Below are 19300 nucleotides of genomic sequence, written 5' to 3' on the forward strand. Positions count from 1 at the left end.
CAAAGTTTGTTCAGCAACATCCCTGAGTTGGCCAGACGCACTTCCAGTGGTTCTTATGAGCATACGTAGCACACCAGATAGAAAAACAGGTCTCTCTCCTCATGAAGTGCTAATGGGGAGAGCCATGAGATTGCCATCGGTTCCGACTGCAGCCCTAGTGAACATCACAGACGATCTGATCTTGGACTACTGTAAGGGACTATCTGATGCCGTTAATTCTGTGTCCCTCCAGGTCCAGGCTGCGGAGGTTCCATCAGCACAAGATTTGTGCCATGACCTGAGTCCGGGGGACTGGGTTTTGGTGAAAAAACACGTCAGGAAGAACTGCTTAGACGTGCGTTGGAGAGGACCGTTTCAAGTCATACTTGTGACGAATACTGCAGTAAAGTGTGGAGGCCTGCCAAACTGGATACATGCCTCACACACCCGAAGAGTGCCAACACCTCTAGAAGAAACAGCTCCTCTCTCGGATGAGAATCTAGCAGAAAGCGGAGAAGCCACAGAGGGGGAAAGCCAAGCTGTGGAGGTGATCGAAGAGGCTGAGACTGAGACGGAACAGGTCGACGAAGGTCAGGACACCAGTGGGACCGAAGTCGCCTCAGGAGAAGAGAGTAATTGGGAGATCGAATCAGATACTGAACAAGCAGAGAGTGACCAAGAGACAAGTCCAAGAACAAGGAGCGGGAGGACAAGGAGTGACGAAGCTAGTTGGCCGGAGAGAAGGAGAAGGCCAAGCTTAAAAGCAGATCAAGAAAGAGCTCTTGTCCCGATCGCTGAAGAGTCGGATCAAGACGAAGAAACTACAGACTCAGGCACTGAGAGTCCAAGAAGATCGAGAAGGGTACGTGTGCCCTGCAGAAGGTACGCCACCCCAGAGTGGACCTATCTAGCAGATGTCTTGGGGACAGAAATCTGGGAGAGTGAAAGAGGTGAAGGTAATCGATCTCGATCCATTTGTGGCAGTGGAGATATGGATGTTGACGCCTGGGCTCGAGACTGAGGGGTTACTGACTTTCACACTTCCCATACCCCCATACCTAAGTCGGATCAAAGATCTAGTGCTAAATCGATTACAGTTTCCGACTTTTGGTCATCAAATTCCAGAAGAAGAAGAAAAAGTCATTCGTTTTGAACTATTGGAACATGTTGTAAAGGCTGCAGGTACGAGAATAATTGCTGATGCATAAAAACTTTTGTATATAAGCTATAAAGAAGAAGATAACCTAGAGCCGAGTGGAAAGAAGAAAAAATTTAGGGATTACATTTAGAGGACGGAGAAGGGTTAGGGTTGTCTGTTGTTAAAGAGAAAAAGACATTGTTGCGAAAAGAGACTTTTCTTATAAAGAGCACTTTACAGACTGAGAAAGCAAATAAAGCAAACAGAGACTGGAAAAGAAAAACTTTTTCGCAAAAGAAGGAGCTACGCTGTTTTGATAACATGGAGAACAGCAACCCAAACCGAAAAGCCAAATGCATAATAGGTACACTAATAGCAGTAGTAATTTTTCTTATTATTACAGTAGTTACCACATCATACATGGTAGGACATGAAACTGATAAAAGAATAGAAAATGTAAAGCCTGTAACGACTTTGAAACCTGCTCTTGTTGGGAAGAAGGAGGAGAGCAATGTCATCCGTGAAAAGGCGTTACTGGCAGATGAAGCTCGTAGGTTACACGTAGACGAGTCACAGGGAAATTTTAGGTCAAATGCATATGCCAAATTGTTGTATGAGTATATCGATGCCATGGAGGCCAAGGAATGTTACGTTTGTATGCAATTGCCGGCTTCCGTAGATGAAGGCATCAGATATCATCATCTCCCACTGACTTATGGGATAACATGTAGTTTACTGCTTAGTATATTTTATGGCAGGGAAGGATTTGAGTACTACTTTTCAAATTATGATTCGGTACTACCTGAAGTTCCGAATTATAAGGAAATGAATAAGTGGGACTATTATAAAAAGGAAGATCGATTAGCCAAGTTCTTTCTTCCTTGGGATACATTAGATACATCATACGCACGCAGAAATAATCTGACTTGCAAGGTGTCAGAGGTAGAGAAAAAATTCATAGGACAAGTAGACGATAGATACAGAAGGCAGAAGATTCTGAAAATATCAGGACAGTGGAAAACAGATTGGACCGAAGAAGAAAAAGCACACAAGAAGAAAGGTAGCAATGGTCCAATAGCTTTGGATAGAACGCAGAAAGGAAAGTTATGTTTAACTCGAAGCAAGACGTATTATGAAAGTGTATTTGTAGGTGAAGTAAATTGTGAACATGCTTTTAGGTTAGAGTACTACACAAAGGATTTTATGAAAGGGATGCAAGTGATTCCTAATGTATATTTTGTATGTGGAAGAAATGCCTATGTAAAACTGCCTGACAATTGGTATGGTTCGTGTTACTTGGCAATTGTCTTCCCCAAAATATATCATGCAAAGGATTTAGTGATTATAGAAGGAAAGGCTTCGACAAGAGCGAAAAGGGAAGTAGGAGATGCAGAAGTAGTTGGAGACATATTTGGAGCGATGTTTCCTATGTTAGGTTTGATACTTAACGATGTTAAGATCAGGAGACTAGCTACAGTTGTAGATAGATTATCTGCAAGTACTGCAAGGTCATTAATGTTAGTAGAAGGAGAGATGCAGTCGATTAGAGCAATGGTTCTTCAGAACCGACTTGCTTTAGATGTATTGCTAGCAAAAGAGGGCGGAGTTTGCAAGGCTTTGAAGGTCCAAGAATGTTGTACTTACATTCCAGACAATTCAAAACCACTTGAGAAAGTCATAAAGAACATTACACAGATACATAAAGAAATCGAAGATTTATCAAAAACAAATGTTTCGGAAAAAGTAGGTCATGGAGTAGGAAAGGTTGGAAGTTGGTTTGCCAACCTTGGTAAAAGCATTGTGTGGTACATATTAAAACCTGTTTTAATAGTATTGATTTGCATAATCACATTGTACAAATGGTATAGGTCGAACCGGTTACAAAGATCCATGAGAGAGCAAGAAAGAAGATTAGCTGCTTTACAAGATCAACAGTACAAAAGTTTAAGAGCTCTCGAAACGATAAAAAGAGGGAATATTGTAACTAGTTCTGTGTAAGGGTGCTATTCAAATTGCATTTAGTGATGACTCCCAGAAGTCATCAAAGGGGGGAACTGAGAGAGCGCAATTTGAATAAAACGCATATCCGAGCCATATTTACAAGCATATCGTATAACGTAGGAATGAAATGTATATCGTAACGTGAAGTTAACACTTATAGCATAAAGTTAACCGATGTTATCAAGGTAATATAGGAAATGTAACTGTATTTACTCTTGAACATGTATTAGATTTAGAAGGCCCGTATACGTAGTGGGCTAATGTAGAAATGTGTAGAAATGCTTATGAACTGAAGAACGTGCCAAGTAGAATTCATGTACGTGTGTAACTTTAAATGGAGAAACGGCGAGGAATGTAACGTGGAGAGATGTGCAGAGAACATATATGGCGATGTAACAAATGAGAATATAAAGTTATACTCTATGTAATTTATATTCTATGTACAATGTATTCACTTATACGTAAAGGATTTGCTAAATGTGATTATATATAAATGAGTGTTAAAGGTTATATTGTGTAGAAAGCTTCTTGTAAGAATGTTAGAAGGGTTTAGGTCATGTGTGATTTTAACCTAGCTGACCAAGGGTTCGCAGGAGGGTAGTCCGCTGTATGTAATTTAGTGGGCTCACAGGAGTCGTGAATAGCCTTGCTGTGAACGTGAGAGCCAAGGAGTCTAGTTCTTGTTAGATTTAAGGTGACAATGTTGGACGAAGTTTATGGCCTAAACGTGATAAGAGGCGCTTGGAAGTTGAGTCTTGTTTTGAAAGGACCATTCACAGGACCAAGAAAGGTTATATACATAGTCATAAAGATTAAAGTTCTGCTGAGGTTATAGACTTTTGATCCGAAAGTGTCAAATGAAGTCACCAGCAAGAAGACGAAGATGGCGTCTAAAGAAGAAGGGTCAACTTAACGGACGACGGAAGAGATGAAGCCATAGAAAAGAGCAAAGAATGACCTCACGGGGAAAGTCCGTGGTGGGCGTTGAAGGGGCGTTCCACCCACACTGTGATTGTGTATTTTAGGGACAGCACCCCGGGGATAAGCTAGCGAACAGCTCCGAGCAGAGGCCATCATAGAGAGCTCAGAGAAGATAGCGAAGGGCGGAAGGCGAAGGCAAAGAGTAGATGACTTGAGCAGATGCGCTGAGAGAGATCAGAGCGCAAGAGAGCAGTAGGCCGAGGACCCTTAGTGAGCGGATGGGTAGGCAGTAAGGGTACTGCTTCTTAAACCTAAGTTACCTTTAGAGGCTAAGAGAGTTTGAACTTCTTTGGGAGTCAAACTGCTGACACCTTTTTTAGGTTAGGAACTTGCGAAGTAGGGATGTCACGTAGTATAGAGTAGGGACAGATTTAACTTGAATACTTTTTTTCTCTTTCTGTAGATGACGCAAAGGAACCACTTCATATCGATGCTTTAATTTGCTGATTCTTGAACTGACTTTAATTGGATTCGTTTATAGACTGAGGTTCTTTCAGGGAATATATGTTCCTTCTAGTTCCTGTATAAATTGTTGAATTTGATCCTGAGAGGATTGTATTTGCAACTTTTCTTAATTTTATATTAAACCTTTTAAACTTTATCAGTTGTAAGTGGTTCTTCAGAGTGGCGTCAGTTTATGGGGTTTATCTAACCTATGCGGGGTTTGTCTTTTACTCAATGACAGATAACAAGCGATCCAAAATTGACGAATGAGATAAGTTATTAAATCGATCAAATTGATATTAAAATCTCATTCCCCGCAGAACGCTGCAGCTCGCCTCATTTTAAAACTCCCAAAAAGATCGGACTCCAAAGCTGCCCTCCAGTCACTCCACTGGCTGCCAGTGAGGAGCAGAGTTGAATTTAAATCCCTCTGTACCTGCCATCGTATCCTCGCTAAGAAGGCGCCAGCACCACTCCAGAACCTAGTCACCAGGTATGTACCATCTCGCGCTCTGCGCTCCTCGCAGGGAGGCTTACTTAAGGTCCCTAGGGTGAAAAAGGCCCGTATGGGAGGAAGATCCTTCCGATACCTGGCGGCTAAAAGCTGGAATGCTTTACCTCTTAATCTCCGTCTGGACCCCTCCGAATCTAGTTTCCGGAGGAAACTAAAAACTCACCTCTTTTCAGTCAGCGCGGGGACACGCTTTTAGCGTAACCAGGCGCTCTATAAATGCCCCTTAATAATAATAATAATACAAAAGGCCGTTTGTGAATTGGCCCGATGAGTACACCTAATAAACAGTTTGAGGGATTCGAGACACTTGCAGTCATTGGGCGGAACTTTCCTATTAAGTCTGAACAGGAGATCAGCTATTAGTGGTAGAGATTCTGGCAAAATGTCTGGATGTACACTATGTAGTTATTAGCAAGCTGTTTTTTGGCATAAACGCTTTGGGGCAGATTTATGAGGCCGTTGCGCCTCTTTGCGCCGCAATTGCGTCAGTTTATTTGACGCAACTGCGGCGCAAACAATGCACCCTATTTACAACGTGACGCATCTAGGAGATGCGTCACGTTGTAAAGCACTGCGCCATAAGGAGGCATTCCTGTGCAGGGGGGGCGTTCCTGCGCAGGAACGCCTCCTGAAAGTGGCTGAGTGAAATCTATGAGATTTCACTCAGTCACTTTCAGGGCAATGCTGCGTCAAAACCCTGCGCCTGCTTTAAGCAGGCGTAGGTCTTGACGTAGCATTGTGCAGATGGTGTACCCCCGAGCCTTGCTGGAGCTGCGTCGCGCTTGCGACGCAACTCCAGCAATGCGCCACATTTCCGGCACAGATGCGTCACGCATCTGTGCCGTTTTTGCACCATGGTGCGCCGCATTATAAATGCGGCGCACCATGGGGGGCGGAGCTGTGGCACACTGTGGCGCAGGTTAACTGCCACTCATATAATTTACTACCATAGTCAATGGACTCCTCGGAATGGATGGCGTTTTATTAGACAAATGGGCATAATAAAGATGTAAATACATAGGAATTTTCGATTGGACGAAAAGCTTATTAATAATGTCCATGGCGGTGCCACAATGAAAGTTGAGGTCACTAATAGGTTATAATTTTTTTCTACAACCTGGTAAAACATGTTTTGTTCCATTGACAAAAAGGAACGGTAATTCAAGCATCTTTCAAATCATTTGAATAGTGAAATAAAACACAGGATGAGAAAAGAAATAGAAATCCTCTCAGATACGTTTTTAGTTAATCAAAATCTTGCATATGAGCGTAATACATAAAAATAACAATCCAATTGAGTGCTCCGAAAACTCATACTTATGAAATAAGAAACCGTATTTGAAACTCTAAGTGCATTGGAGATGTAAAATTCAAAGGGAACTTTTCTCTCTCAAACGATGCAACAAATGTCTTTAGAAAGAAACGCAGGGAAGTCAAACTCATTTCATCCATAGTGATTTCCACAGTTTTCATTTGCATTTTGCTTTATAAAAATGCCCCAGATAGTGTGCATGTTGACATGTGCCAGAAAGTCTGCTATCCTCCTTCTATCCACCTTTTGTCGGCTTGAGACAGCCTGTCAGGCTGTCAGTGGGATCCTGTCTTCAAGCACAGCAGGGTTCCAAACTCAGGAGTGGGAAGTCTAGAAATTGTAATATCCCAATGGAGCCCATAGGACAGTGACGTGCTACAGGCATGGTATTGCTCGTTTAATCGAAACGGACCACGGGATCTTTCAGGAAGGGCAGATGTCTTCTCGGGTCATATATATCATGTATGTAATCAGAAAAGGTGATGAATAGTTTTTAATTTTATATACTAGCGACGTTTGCATACACTGACATTTTCAAAAGGGCAAGAATGATTTGTCTTATGAGATATACATAAGACACTTTGGAAACTTTGAGTCATTTATGTTCCATAAAGTACAACAAAAAGCCAACATTTAAAGATCGATCCAACATTTAAAGATGCATGGTTATGTAGTAGTAAGCATAATCTGTCATTCACTGGAGAACATTATTTGAATCCCTTCACTGAACTCTTACAAACTAAATAAATTCCAGGCAATACCACTGACAGTGCCTGAACAAAGAGTGCTCTTCCATGCAAAAAAGACACCACTTCCCTAGATCTTTCCTAGATACCACTCCTCACGGCCTGATATGCAGGAGTATGCAGAAGAAAATGTGGTCAATTCTTAATGTCTACAGGCGTAGAGTTCTCACACTTGCATACAATTTAATGGGCAACACCAGCCTGCCCACCATTGTTTGCGCTAAGAATTTTTGAAGACTAGTGAACAATATGGTGTAAATTTAGCTAGAGTCAGAAGAAAACTACCTAAAAAATTGCGGATTCTGTACCAAAACATACTACATAAAACCTAGGCAGACAGGGCAATCTGTAGGTGTTTTGAAACTATAGTTAAGGTGCATATTTACAGCCCCTTTTTGTGTAGGCAAAGCATATTCTTCTCCCCCCCTCAAATTAAATTACGATCTACATAGAGCTTGCAAGCTGCAGGATTATGATTCAATACATGGAAGAATGAAGACATTTTAAGGTGTCAAGATAGCCCAGTGAGTTAGATATCCACTGGCAACTATGTTCACTCTGCAAGTCATAAGCTTTAAAACTCACAGAGAGAACTCAGGCACAGACTTTCATACTTCTGTGGTCAATAAAATGTACACCATTACATTGCATAGTAATACTATTAATACATATTAGATAAAGTGTTTAGAAATGGTAAAACTGCAGCAGTACATGATAGATTAATACCAAGATACCATTTTTTTAGACTATTACCATGCAGAGGCTTATATGATTCTCTGAAAAGAAATGTTTGGCAAAAAATAGTGGCACATTTTGCATTTTTAAGTATATTTGGAATTAACTGTGCTGATACATTGTAGAATTTATGCTCCTCAATAATGAGGATTCAGAGTTTCTCCCCAAGGGCACAAAAGGAATATAAAAAAAAATATTAGGCCACTTACATCAGCCATATGTCACAGAATTCGAATTTAACCACGACTTTGCTAGTTGTTTTGTGGCATGTACAAAAATGATTCTTCGGTAAGTGTAACCATAACCTTTATGACAATTAGACAAGTAGGATTACAAGACCATGCACAAGATGGATTAAATAATGTTTACCTTCGCAAGGCATCTTTTTTTCAAAATGACATTGGAACTCACACATGTATGTGCAACTGATTATATAAGGATGGAGTCAGTATTTTTGTTAATTTGAACCATGTATAGAAGAAATTACAAACATTGTTTAAGGCAAACAAGTATCCCATTAACACATTTTACCATCTCCATTCAGCTATAAAAAAGGAACACAACACCATTTTGTATCATTTTTATTATAAAATTCATTCATTTATAAAATCTTTATTTCAGTGATTAGCCATAAAAGAGTACAAAAACAGATAAAAAGCGGTATATAGGATGATAATTCAATTCAATGTTCAATATTACATACTTATTGATTATTTAAAGCACGGGTTCTGAAATAGTACATGATTTTAGTAAGGCTAGTCTTGTCGGCTAAAAACTAATCACTATCATGCGGAAACAAGTGAAACATCATTATTCCATGTTGGAGGTCCAATTCATTGTTACATAAATGTTAGGTAGTTAAAAGCATATGAGCTAAAAGTAATACATGATTTTGGTAGGACTACGCTGGTCAACTAAAAACTAATAACTATCATGCATTACCAATTAGGTACCTGCACTTATGCCACATAGCTGCCAGGAATTTAGAAACAGCAAATATAACATGCCTGGTCGTGCCGGTTTTTAAAACTCTAAAAGCATGCACACACTGTGGAAAACCCATATTCTTGCACAGAGGCATGAGCCAATACTTTCTTGATTTACAATAGGCTGGACAAAAGAAGAGGACGTGCAGTTCATTTTCTATGTTACAGCTACACCCTGGACAATTTATTGCTGCTGAGGCGGACCATTTACTAGTAAAGGCTCTCAGCGGTAGAGTACCATATCTCCATTGTACATAGAGTTTCCTGGCTAAAATAGGGTAAATATCATCCATAAAGTGCTCAAAGTGATAGAATACTTTAGTCGTTAAAAATGAATCAGGTAGTGTGCCAACATGAGGGTTGGACAAAGCAGCGGAAAGTTTGTTCTAAGCAAATGTCCTAGTGAGAGACTTTCACGAGACCAACTTCCAACTCCTCTCAGGGTCATGCCATAGGGCGGGTAGTCCCAGTCTTGTGAATTCATTCTTTATAAACATGAACCAATGAATTTTAACGGCACTGTGATGGGTTAATATTTCTATAAGTTCGAGCCTATATTTTTGCAGCTCTGGCGTTGTCCAGATACTGCGCCAGAACCTGAGGGGCTTGAGTGCTAGTTCATCGTCAATAGGTTTCAGCCCTAGGTCAGACCTCAGGGGGAGGAGTGGGGTACTAGGTGGGAGGGCCAGCAGTTGTCTCAAGATTTTTGTTCTCTGTTTTAACAATTTCAGGTCTGCAAGAATATCCCCATAACTCACTGCCGTACAAGACTGCACCCCTTGCTTGCGTTTTTTTACATCTCCAAAGGGGGACCAACAGGTTTAAATGTTGACGAATTGGAGAGCTTGAGGATTCCCCCAGCGAGCTGAGCCAATTTCATTTGTGACTTGATTTGCTGGGGGCCCCATGACAAGTTCTCATTGATGGTAACCCCTAGATATTCAAAAGTTGATAACCTTTCTAATGTGGTTGTGCCCAAGCTTGGATTTGGGCTAGTAGCTGCAGGCGGGTTGAAGATCATGAATTTTGTTTTGTTGGCATTTATCTCCAAGCCCCTGCCTCTGCAAAATTCCTCGAAACCCTCCAATATACGCTGTATCCCCATGGAAGACTTTGACAACAGAAGGGTGTCATCTGCAAACATGATTGCCGGCACCCTACTGCCTGCCAACCTCGGGGTATCATTGTGATGTACTTCATCTAAGTGGGTGATTACCCCATTAACATAGAGGCAAAACAGGGTATGGGCCAATACACACCCCTGCCTTACCCCCTTTCAACGGGGAACCTAGCTGATAACACCCCCTTATTCCCACACCTGACCTGGGCGAAATTCGCCTCGTCTAACATCATCAGAATAGTTAAAAGTTGAGCCGGTATCCCCAGTTCAAGGAGCACAGACAATAGTTTCCCGCGGGGCACCAAGTCAAAAGCAAAGCGCAGGTCCACAAACACCATGTAGAGGCTGCCACCCTCTATCCTCACCGTTTTCCAGAATAGTAACGCTAGGCAGAAAATTTGATCCAAAATTAATTCTGAGAGTGAGATTTTACTTTCACATTAAAAGTGCCATTAAAGCTATAGTTTAAGACAGCATTTTCTTCAAGAAATTTGTGGCAATGAAAGATATAAACCCAATATGCCCTATCCAAAAGCAATCATCACTGGCCTAGACGCACTGAAACTGCATCAGATCATCCACAAACCCACACACATTGCTGAAGACATACTAGATGTCATTTTTGCAAATACAGAAATAGTTACCTTTCAAGCAATTTCTCCACTCAGATGGTCAGACCACCATTTGTTTGCTTTCCAACATAAAACAACACTACGCACACACTAGAAACCACCTTACGTGCATCCACCTATCGAGCATGATATAAACTCAATTTAGAATACTTAGAAACACAGCTACCATACATTACAGATCTAGACACAATAAATTCCGTTCACAAACTATATGAGTGGCTACAGGAAGCTTTTGATTTCATAATACAACAAAAAATGTTGCAACAGAACAAAAGAAAAAAAGCTCCCTGAGTAAATACAGAGATAAAAGAGATAAAACAACAAATTAGAAAGCTGCAACGTGTCAATCAAGACAAACTTTGCCTACAGAAACATAACAAATTATACAAGTCAGCTATCAAAAAAGCTAAAAAATTATACATTTCGAACAGAATTCAAAATGCTAAATGTGCAAATAAAGACTCCTATAAAATTCCCACTGAATTTCGCAAACCAAACTGCCTAGAAGGAATTCATCCCGATACTCAAGATTTCACAGACAATCTGTCAAATCATTACAAGGCCAAAGCATACACGTTGAACTTATATTTCAAACAAAGAACAACCACCAACACCAACCCTTTTCAAAAACAAAAATCCAAGTATATGCTAACCTCGCCTCTCCATTTTTTCCAACAAATTGTACACAATAAATGTATGGACCTAATCAAAGCAAGCAGGCCAGCCAGCAGCCTTTCTGACACTGTCCACCACAAACCTTCAAGAAAATTATTCTAATAACCTCTGCTGCCACACCAGTAAGAAGAATCATCAACAATGCCTTAACTGCTGAAATATTTTCAGAACAAAAAAAGTCATTTATATGGCCACTACTGATTAAAACAAACTTGGACTCGTTGCACCCTGACAACTACAGACCGATTACAAATTGACCTTTCCTGGGCAAGCTGATAGAAAGAGCAGCATTCACCCAAATGTCACAATTTATTGAAAATAATGCCTTACTTTCAGACTTCCAAACAGGATTACATCCAGGAAGAGGCACAGAATCTGCCCTTGGTGCCATCTGGGATGACCTTAAGAACACAGATGACAAGAAATGGGTTGCTCGCTATTTCTTTTGGATCTCTCAGCTGCCTTTGACTCGGTTGACCATGACACTCTGATACAAAGACTCTACGATGCCAGCATAGAGGGGACTGCTCTCGACAGGATCACATCCTACCTTCACAACAGAACTAATGTCATTCATACCCTCCCTTTCTCTTCCAAACCATACTTCACAAAAGTAGGTCTATCTCAAGGCTATTTCATCTTACCCATGCTTTTCAACATCTACATGAATTCATAAACGGCACTGATCAATAATTGTACCTCACATGCTACAACTATGCAGATGATACACAAATACTTCTTCAGCTAGAATGCCCTAAAGACATTGTAAACTCGCAATTGACTTAGAGCCGTGGATCAATGGATGACATGGAGCCATCTCAAATTGAATGCTTCCAAATGAAAATACTCACATGTGGCGATTGGAAAAAATATGAACCACTCGTTGCGTGGCCTGATGATCTGGGAACACCACCTAAAGTATCAAAGGAAGTAAGAAACCTTGGAATGACCATGGACTCCGAGCTGGTAATGAATGCCCAAGTGGACAAACTGGCAAGAAAAAGCTTTGTTACTACAAAAACTCTGCGACCCATCTTGCCCTACCTGGGATTCCCACACAAGGTCCAGGCTACCATATCTCGTGTACTGTCCAAACTCAATTATGTAAATAGCATCTATCATGGATCACTGTTAGCAAATATGATTCAGAACTCAGCTACCAGACTACTCTTAAATATAAAACTGTTAGCCCACATCTCCCCTGCCTTGAGAGCCCTAAATTGGCTACTAGTTGCTAGCAGATCCATATTTAAGCTGATTTGAATCACCCACAAAATGGTACATGGAATGGGACTGCTCTGCATCAGGAATAAAATCACAAAATACATTCAACAAGGAACCTTTACTCTAGAGTGGCACCTAGACTCAAAATCCCATCATACAAGAAAGAAACAATGGGTGGCTCATCCTTCTTTGTTTAAGCAGCCAAACTATGGAACTCTTTACCTCCAAACCTAAGATCCACGGATAACCACCTTATCTTCAGAAGACTACTCAAGAATTGTCTCTTTCCTACGTAAACCCCCATGCTCAAACATAAATATACAGCATATCCCTTTGTATGTAAGCATTTATTTGGAATACAGATGTTTTCTTACATATGTGTATTGCATTTTATAAATATACATAATAATTATATTTTAAAGAAATAGATATTTGGAAATTCTGTTTAACAGATGTACATATTACTTATAGTTACATTATTCTATGTTTAACTTGTATATAAGTGATTGCATAAATTATTAAAGCTTTTATCATAGCTATTTATCTACAATTGCTTCACTATTGCATTACAACTCCCACATTCTTTTTCAAATACAGCAACACTTGAAAGTCTGACTTTATTAAATGCAACTTTAAACTACATATATTACCTTCCTTATACATATATACTTTCCATGTACTTATAGTATGCCTTCCATGTACTTATGTATCTTTATATGTATTACTTTGCTTCTAATTCAACATAGCCAATGGACTACCCTATATCTCAGCCTATATCTCTTGCAGTATACCCTCTACCTCCAATATGACTCATCTCACACCTCATTTCACTACTCTCTCAAATACACTACCCTATTTCTCTTTCAAAACCGCTCTCAATATATCCTCTACCTCAACTCTCTGACTCATCTCAAACCTCATTCTGCAACTCTTTTCAATGGCTACCCTATCTATTTCTCACCCTATGCCTCTCTCAATATATCCTCTACCTGCACTTTCCCATTCATCCAAAACCCCATACCACTACTATGATCTGAAATATATCCCTTTCTAGACTCTTCCCTCCTCTACCCCTCCTGTATCATCGTGTACCTCTTTTGCTATTCAGATCTCCCAATCAAGCCTTTCTCAAACCTTCACTCTGACTCCCCCCCTGCATCTATCCTTTACTCATCCCAAACTCCCTCCTACAGCTATGAACTCAAAAAAAGATATTTCAGGACCCTTCCTTCTTCTATCCCTCCACTAATCCTTTGGCAATCCAAATAACAGACTAACATGTCCACAAAACACATTAATTCATATTTTCCTACACTAATTCACCACTAATCCTTTTTGGGTTCCACAGTAGCCTGCTACTCCCTGAAAGGTGCTACAACACCACATTAGGGAAGCAAGCGCTATATACATGCAAACCCTTCACTCTTCAATCCCTCTACTATCCTTTTCAATCCAAATAACAAACTAACATATCCACTTCTCAAATTAATTTCATACTTCCCTAGACTAATTCAACGCTAATCTTTTTCTGGCTCCAAAGTAGCGTGCTTCTCACTGAAAATTGCTTCAAAACCTCAACAGGAGTAGCAAGCGCTATATAAATGCAAACCTTTTCCTCTTCTATCCCTGCAATATTCTTCTCAATCCAAACAACTGCCCAACATATCCACTGCTCAAATTAATTTCATATTTCACTAAGCTAATTAAGCACTAATCCTTTTTGGGTTTTGGAGTAGCATTCTACTCGCCAAAAAAGTGCTTCAACACCTTGTCAGGGGTAGTAAGCGCTATTTAAAAACAATTACAATACAATACAATGGCTGCCACAAGCTCTGTCTCGTCCAAGAGCTTCTAGTCCCTGCCACAGGTTAATAGGAAAAACTGAGGACAGTCTTCCAATGTGTGCCCTAGTAAATGTATCACCTTCACCAGTTGACAATTACTAATCAGAATTTTCCAAAAAGGAACTGTGAGTCCTTAGATAGCAACACTCACTGTTTCACTGGTTTATTTATCTTTAGACAGCCATGTCTCTCCTGCATATCATGCAGTAACTCTGGTTGCGTCATCAGAAATATTTTCATCACTGTGGAGCAGCGGGGAGGGAAACATTTCCTTAGGCTATTGAAAAGGTGAGCAGCAGCATGAAGTGTTAAAGATTTTTAACTCTACATCTACAGACGTCTTCTTTGTTTTGCTTTCTTTTTACTATAACAGTAACAACAGGCAAGCTCCTGTTTCTGGAAAGTAAAAAAATCCTACCTTCCCCCAGAATAGACAGCCTTGTGACTGAACTAATTTCATTCCCTCTTTTTCCTGCAAGTCGCTGCCGGAAGTGGCTGCACATGAGAGCATGCAAATAGCTGTAGCCATGTGCACATGTGGTGCAGCTTGCTGGCAGGTGCCACTGCTTGCGGCTGCTGCTCTGAGGTTTGTCACCCAGAAACAACACCCTGACACGGATGACAGCATGTGCACGGGGCTCTGATGTTCCCAGTAAAGTTAATTGCCAGACTACCTCAGATGACCTAGCAAAAATGTCTCTGTCTCAGCAATTCCCTCAGCGACGCAGTCTGGCAGATTGGCATGATAACATGCTGGGGTACTGATAGAGTGCTGGCAGATTTATGAATGCCATGTGCAGACCATAGGCAATCAGTAAGGTTATGCCTTGATTAGGTAACCACAAAGTGTAAGCATCTGTGTATTTGCATCAGTGTACAACACCTATTGTTAGAGCTGTCACCCTTTTGATGGTCTGCCCCCAAACATTTTGCTGCCCTTCTCCATTTTTTCTGATCTTACTTTTTTCTGGTCTTATAGCTCTGCACACTTCAACTATGCTAACATATGCTTAAGTGCATGTCCTACCTCCTTAAAACATGCATAGTAACATTGGTTTATACCCAATTGGCATATTTTATTTACTGGTGAGTCCCTAGAAAAGTGGTGCTACAGGGGCCCAGGGATTGTACATTTTAAGGAAACAAAATGAGCTCCATCCCCTCTGACTGAGTAGTAAAACACAGCTATAATTTAGGGTGTGTTACGTTCTTCACTACCCGGGGTTCCGGTGCAACTGCACCTCCTGTGCTAATGATAGCTACGCCATGGTCTGCATGCCAGACTCCTCGGCTCTCCTGACACCGTGCTTCACAGTTTGTACACGCTGATCTCTGTGTTCATCTTCGTCTCTCCCTGAACTCTGCTCTGTTTCTCCTGGTAAGTGAAGGCCTTCAGGATGCCACACGCATTCAAAATGAGGGATCAATCCTTCAAGATAATGCTTAAACTGGCTGGAAAGTTTTCAGCTGACTACTGCTCCTTCTGGCACATGTTAAATTCTGTGATGGTAATATCTGGCTTTCCTCTGAGGGGTAAAAACTTGAAACATGCTCCAGGATTTAAGAAAAAGAAGCATTTATAACTGTAATCGAGGGGGAAAGAGAATGAGAGTGATGCCATGTTTGTTACTGCACTTGCTACGTCATTAAAAAAAAGATGCTAAAAGAAGCTCTGTGTACAACAAACAACACAACTCGTGGCATATTCACAAGCACTTTCAGTGATGTTGTGGTGGCGATAAGGGCTTCACCTTATTCACAAGGCAGCGTTATACCACGTGTCTTACGCTGCCTTGTGAATAGGCCCCATTACAACGAAACTTTTACAACACAACATCCATTACATCGCATGCCATTACAACGCAACCATTACAACGCATGAAACTACAATGTATACCACTGCAAAGTATGTCATTACAATGCAGTCATTACAACGCACACCATTACAACGCATACCATCACAAAGCATAGTACCCTTACACTATCCAACACTTACCCTACTGTTGCACCCCCTGGAGTTAGAATGGTCATTTTTACCCCTACACTATCCAACACTTACCCGCTTACTCACGCCCCTTTCACGCTGTGTTTAGCGTGAAAGGGGCGTGCAGTGGGTGTTGTGGTGGGCATTCCTCCGCAACACCCCTTGATATTTATGCTGCCCCCTATTCACAAGGGCAGCATAAATAGGATCTAATGCCAAACTTAAGACCAGGAAAACCTGCGTCTTAAGTTGGCAATATGAGTAGAAATGCTTTATTTTGCCTCGTTTTTGCATTTTCCATATGTGCTGCCTTGAGCAGCACACATGGAAAATGCAAAATGGCGTTTATGTATTGGAAGGTGTCCCTTCCTGTACATAAACAAACCTTTTTTTAAAGTGCTGTTTTGTAACTTACATGTGTGCTGCATGAAGCTGCTCACATGTAAGTTACAAACCGTCATTTTTGGTTTGTTTATGTGCAGGAAGGGACACCTTACTGTACATAAACAAACCTCTATGCTTGCAGACACCCTTGCACTCTGGTGCAAGAGTGCCTACGTTGGCTCTAAGTTGCGAAACTTGAGGGGCAGAGCTTGCACACCAGCAAGATGGCCACTTGAGCTAAACAATCCGCACCACCATCACTCTATCCTGCATAATTCCTGCATCTGTGCATCGCTATTGTCCTGCTTTTGACTGCCGCCGGTGTCGGAGGGGCACAGGAGTGTAACGAGCCGTCTCTGGCCCCTGTACACCCACGCACTGCCAGGCGGTCGGACGGGGCCTACTGCGTCTCCGCGAGAGGCTGTGATCCCGGATGTATGACTTTACAACGCATACTTTTATAACGCATACCTTTACAATGCATTTTTTACAACGCAACATCCATTACAACGCATTCCATTACAACGCATGCCATTACAACAAATTTTTAAAAACTAACTTTACAACGCATTCCATTACAACGCATACTACCTTTAAAACACATACCATTACAACGCATACCATTACATTGCATGTATGGTAAGTATTGGATAGCGTAGGGGTAAAAATTACTATTCTAACTCCAGGGGGGTGCAACAGTAGAGTAAGTGTTGGATAGTGTAGGGGTAAAATTACTATTCTAACTCCAGGGGGTGCAACAGTAGGATAAGTGTTGGATAGTGTTGGGGTAAAAATTACTATTCTAACTCCAGGGGGTGCAACCGTAGGGTAAGTGTTGGATAGTGTAAGGGTACTATGCGTTGTGATGGTATGCGTTGTAATGGTGTGCGTTGTAATGACTGCGTTGTAATGACATACTTTGCAGTGGTATGCATTGTAGTTTCATGCGTTGTAATGGTTGCATTGTAATGGCATGCGATGTAATGGATGTTGCATTGTAAAAGTTTTGTTGTAATGGTAGTGCGTTGTAAAAGTTGCTTTGTTAAGGTTGTTTCCCGTGATCCCAGCCTGTCATGAAGCAGGCGGGGCTACCCGGGACTTTGCATCTGCATTGCTGCCGGATGCTCCGGCTCATGTTGCAGAAGAGACAAACCAGCATTGTGAAGGAGATGGCTGAAGTGGGCTTTGGCCGTTGGAAGAGGCCAAGTAGAGGAGACTCTGGGGGACCGAGGCACTGACACCTCAACGTAAGCCGTGGCGTGCTGCCTAGGGGGCCTGCAGTGGTGCGTGCGATGCGTCCTGCCTGGGCGGTGGTTTTGCGCTGGGTGAGCACACGGACATGTAGAAGTGAGCAACCCTGATGTGTGAGGCGCAGTGAGTACCCTGCAGGACTGGCGATTGTAGAGCATACACGGCTGGAACACCAGCCATTTTGACTACTTGCGAGTGACGAGGCCTGCCTGGGAGAGGAAGTGGCTCCTGCGGTATTATTATGCTTTGCTAGTCTGGGTTCGACGCGGGCCCGGGAGAGTGATGAAGACCTGCCAGCGCCTTGGTCCCAACAGGTGCCTTATGCGTGTTTGGCTATCAGTCTTGTTGATTGTGCCGCCATCTTGAGCGTTGGGCTGAGATACTGGAGCAGCGCGGAGACCTGCCTGTGCTACCAGCCACTGGAGGGCTGGACTCGCACCCCTGTAGTGACACACCTGTGTTTGGATTTGGGCCTACAGCGCCTCACCCCGTACTTCTCATTGGACAGGGCACGGTGCGGAGACTCCCTTCACACATGCTAGCTAGGATCACATGCTGGAGCATTGGTTCAATTCCCGATACGACTACTATGAATGAGATTCCTGGGGGACTGAGGTGGTCGTAAATGAAGATCGGCAGCCTTAGTGAGGGAACACGCAACTGGCCCTCTGAAGGGTGGTGCACCTGCGAAGTGACGGCGCCATTCGCCTGCGTTGGTCTCGCAGAGTTGCGCTCATTGGAAGCTAACTGCCTCGGTGCTAGCTGGATTTAAGTGCTGGTTGTGGCAACGAGTGGGCCGCGATGGGCAGAGTTGACAAACCCCAGCCTAAAATCACTTCAGAATACAGAAGGACGAAGGTGCGGGAGAGTGCTGCTGATGAGGGGAACAACATGCACGATCAGGTGCAGGAAGAAGCGGATGGTGACATTCGCACCATGCTGGCCACTCTGGAAAAAGGCTTGCAGGGCAACCTCTCTTTGTTGGGCACTAAAATAGACTCCCTCTCGCACTGGATGGACAGAATGTCTGGACGACTGGATAAACATGCAGAAAGGCTAGACATGATGGAGCTCAGAGTTACAGAGGTGGAGGAAGCACAGACAACAATGAACACTGACCACAAGCAAATGGGGAGAGTACTGTAGGTGTTGCAAGATAAGGAGGAGGACCTGGAAGCGCGGTCTCAACGCTACAACTTGAGGATCACGGGCCTTCCAGAATCGACTCAGGCTAGCAACATAAAAAAAATTGTCGAGAAACTTCTGGTAACCCTCCTCAGCTGTGAAACGTTCTCTCCCATGTTTGTGGTACAAAGAGCTCACCGCTCCTTGGGCCCTATCCCAGTTCTT

The sequence above is a fragment of the Lissotriton vulgaris genome, chromosome 7, assembly GCF_964263255.1.
Source record: "Lissotriton vulgaris chromosome 7, aLisVul1.2, whole genome shotgun sequence".
NCBI lineage: Eukaryota > Metazoa > Chordata > Amphibia > Caudata > Salamandridae > Lissotriton > Lissotriton vulgaris.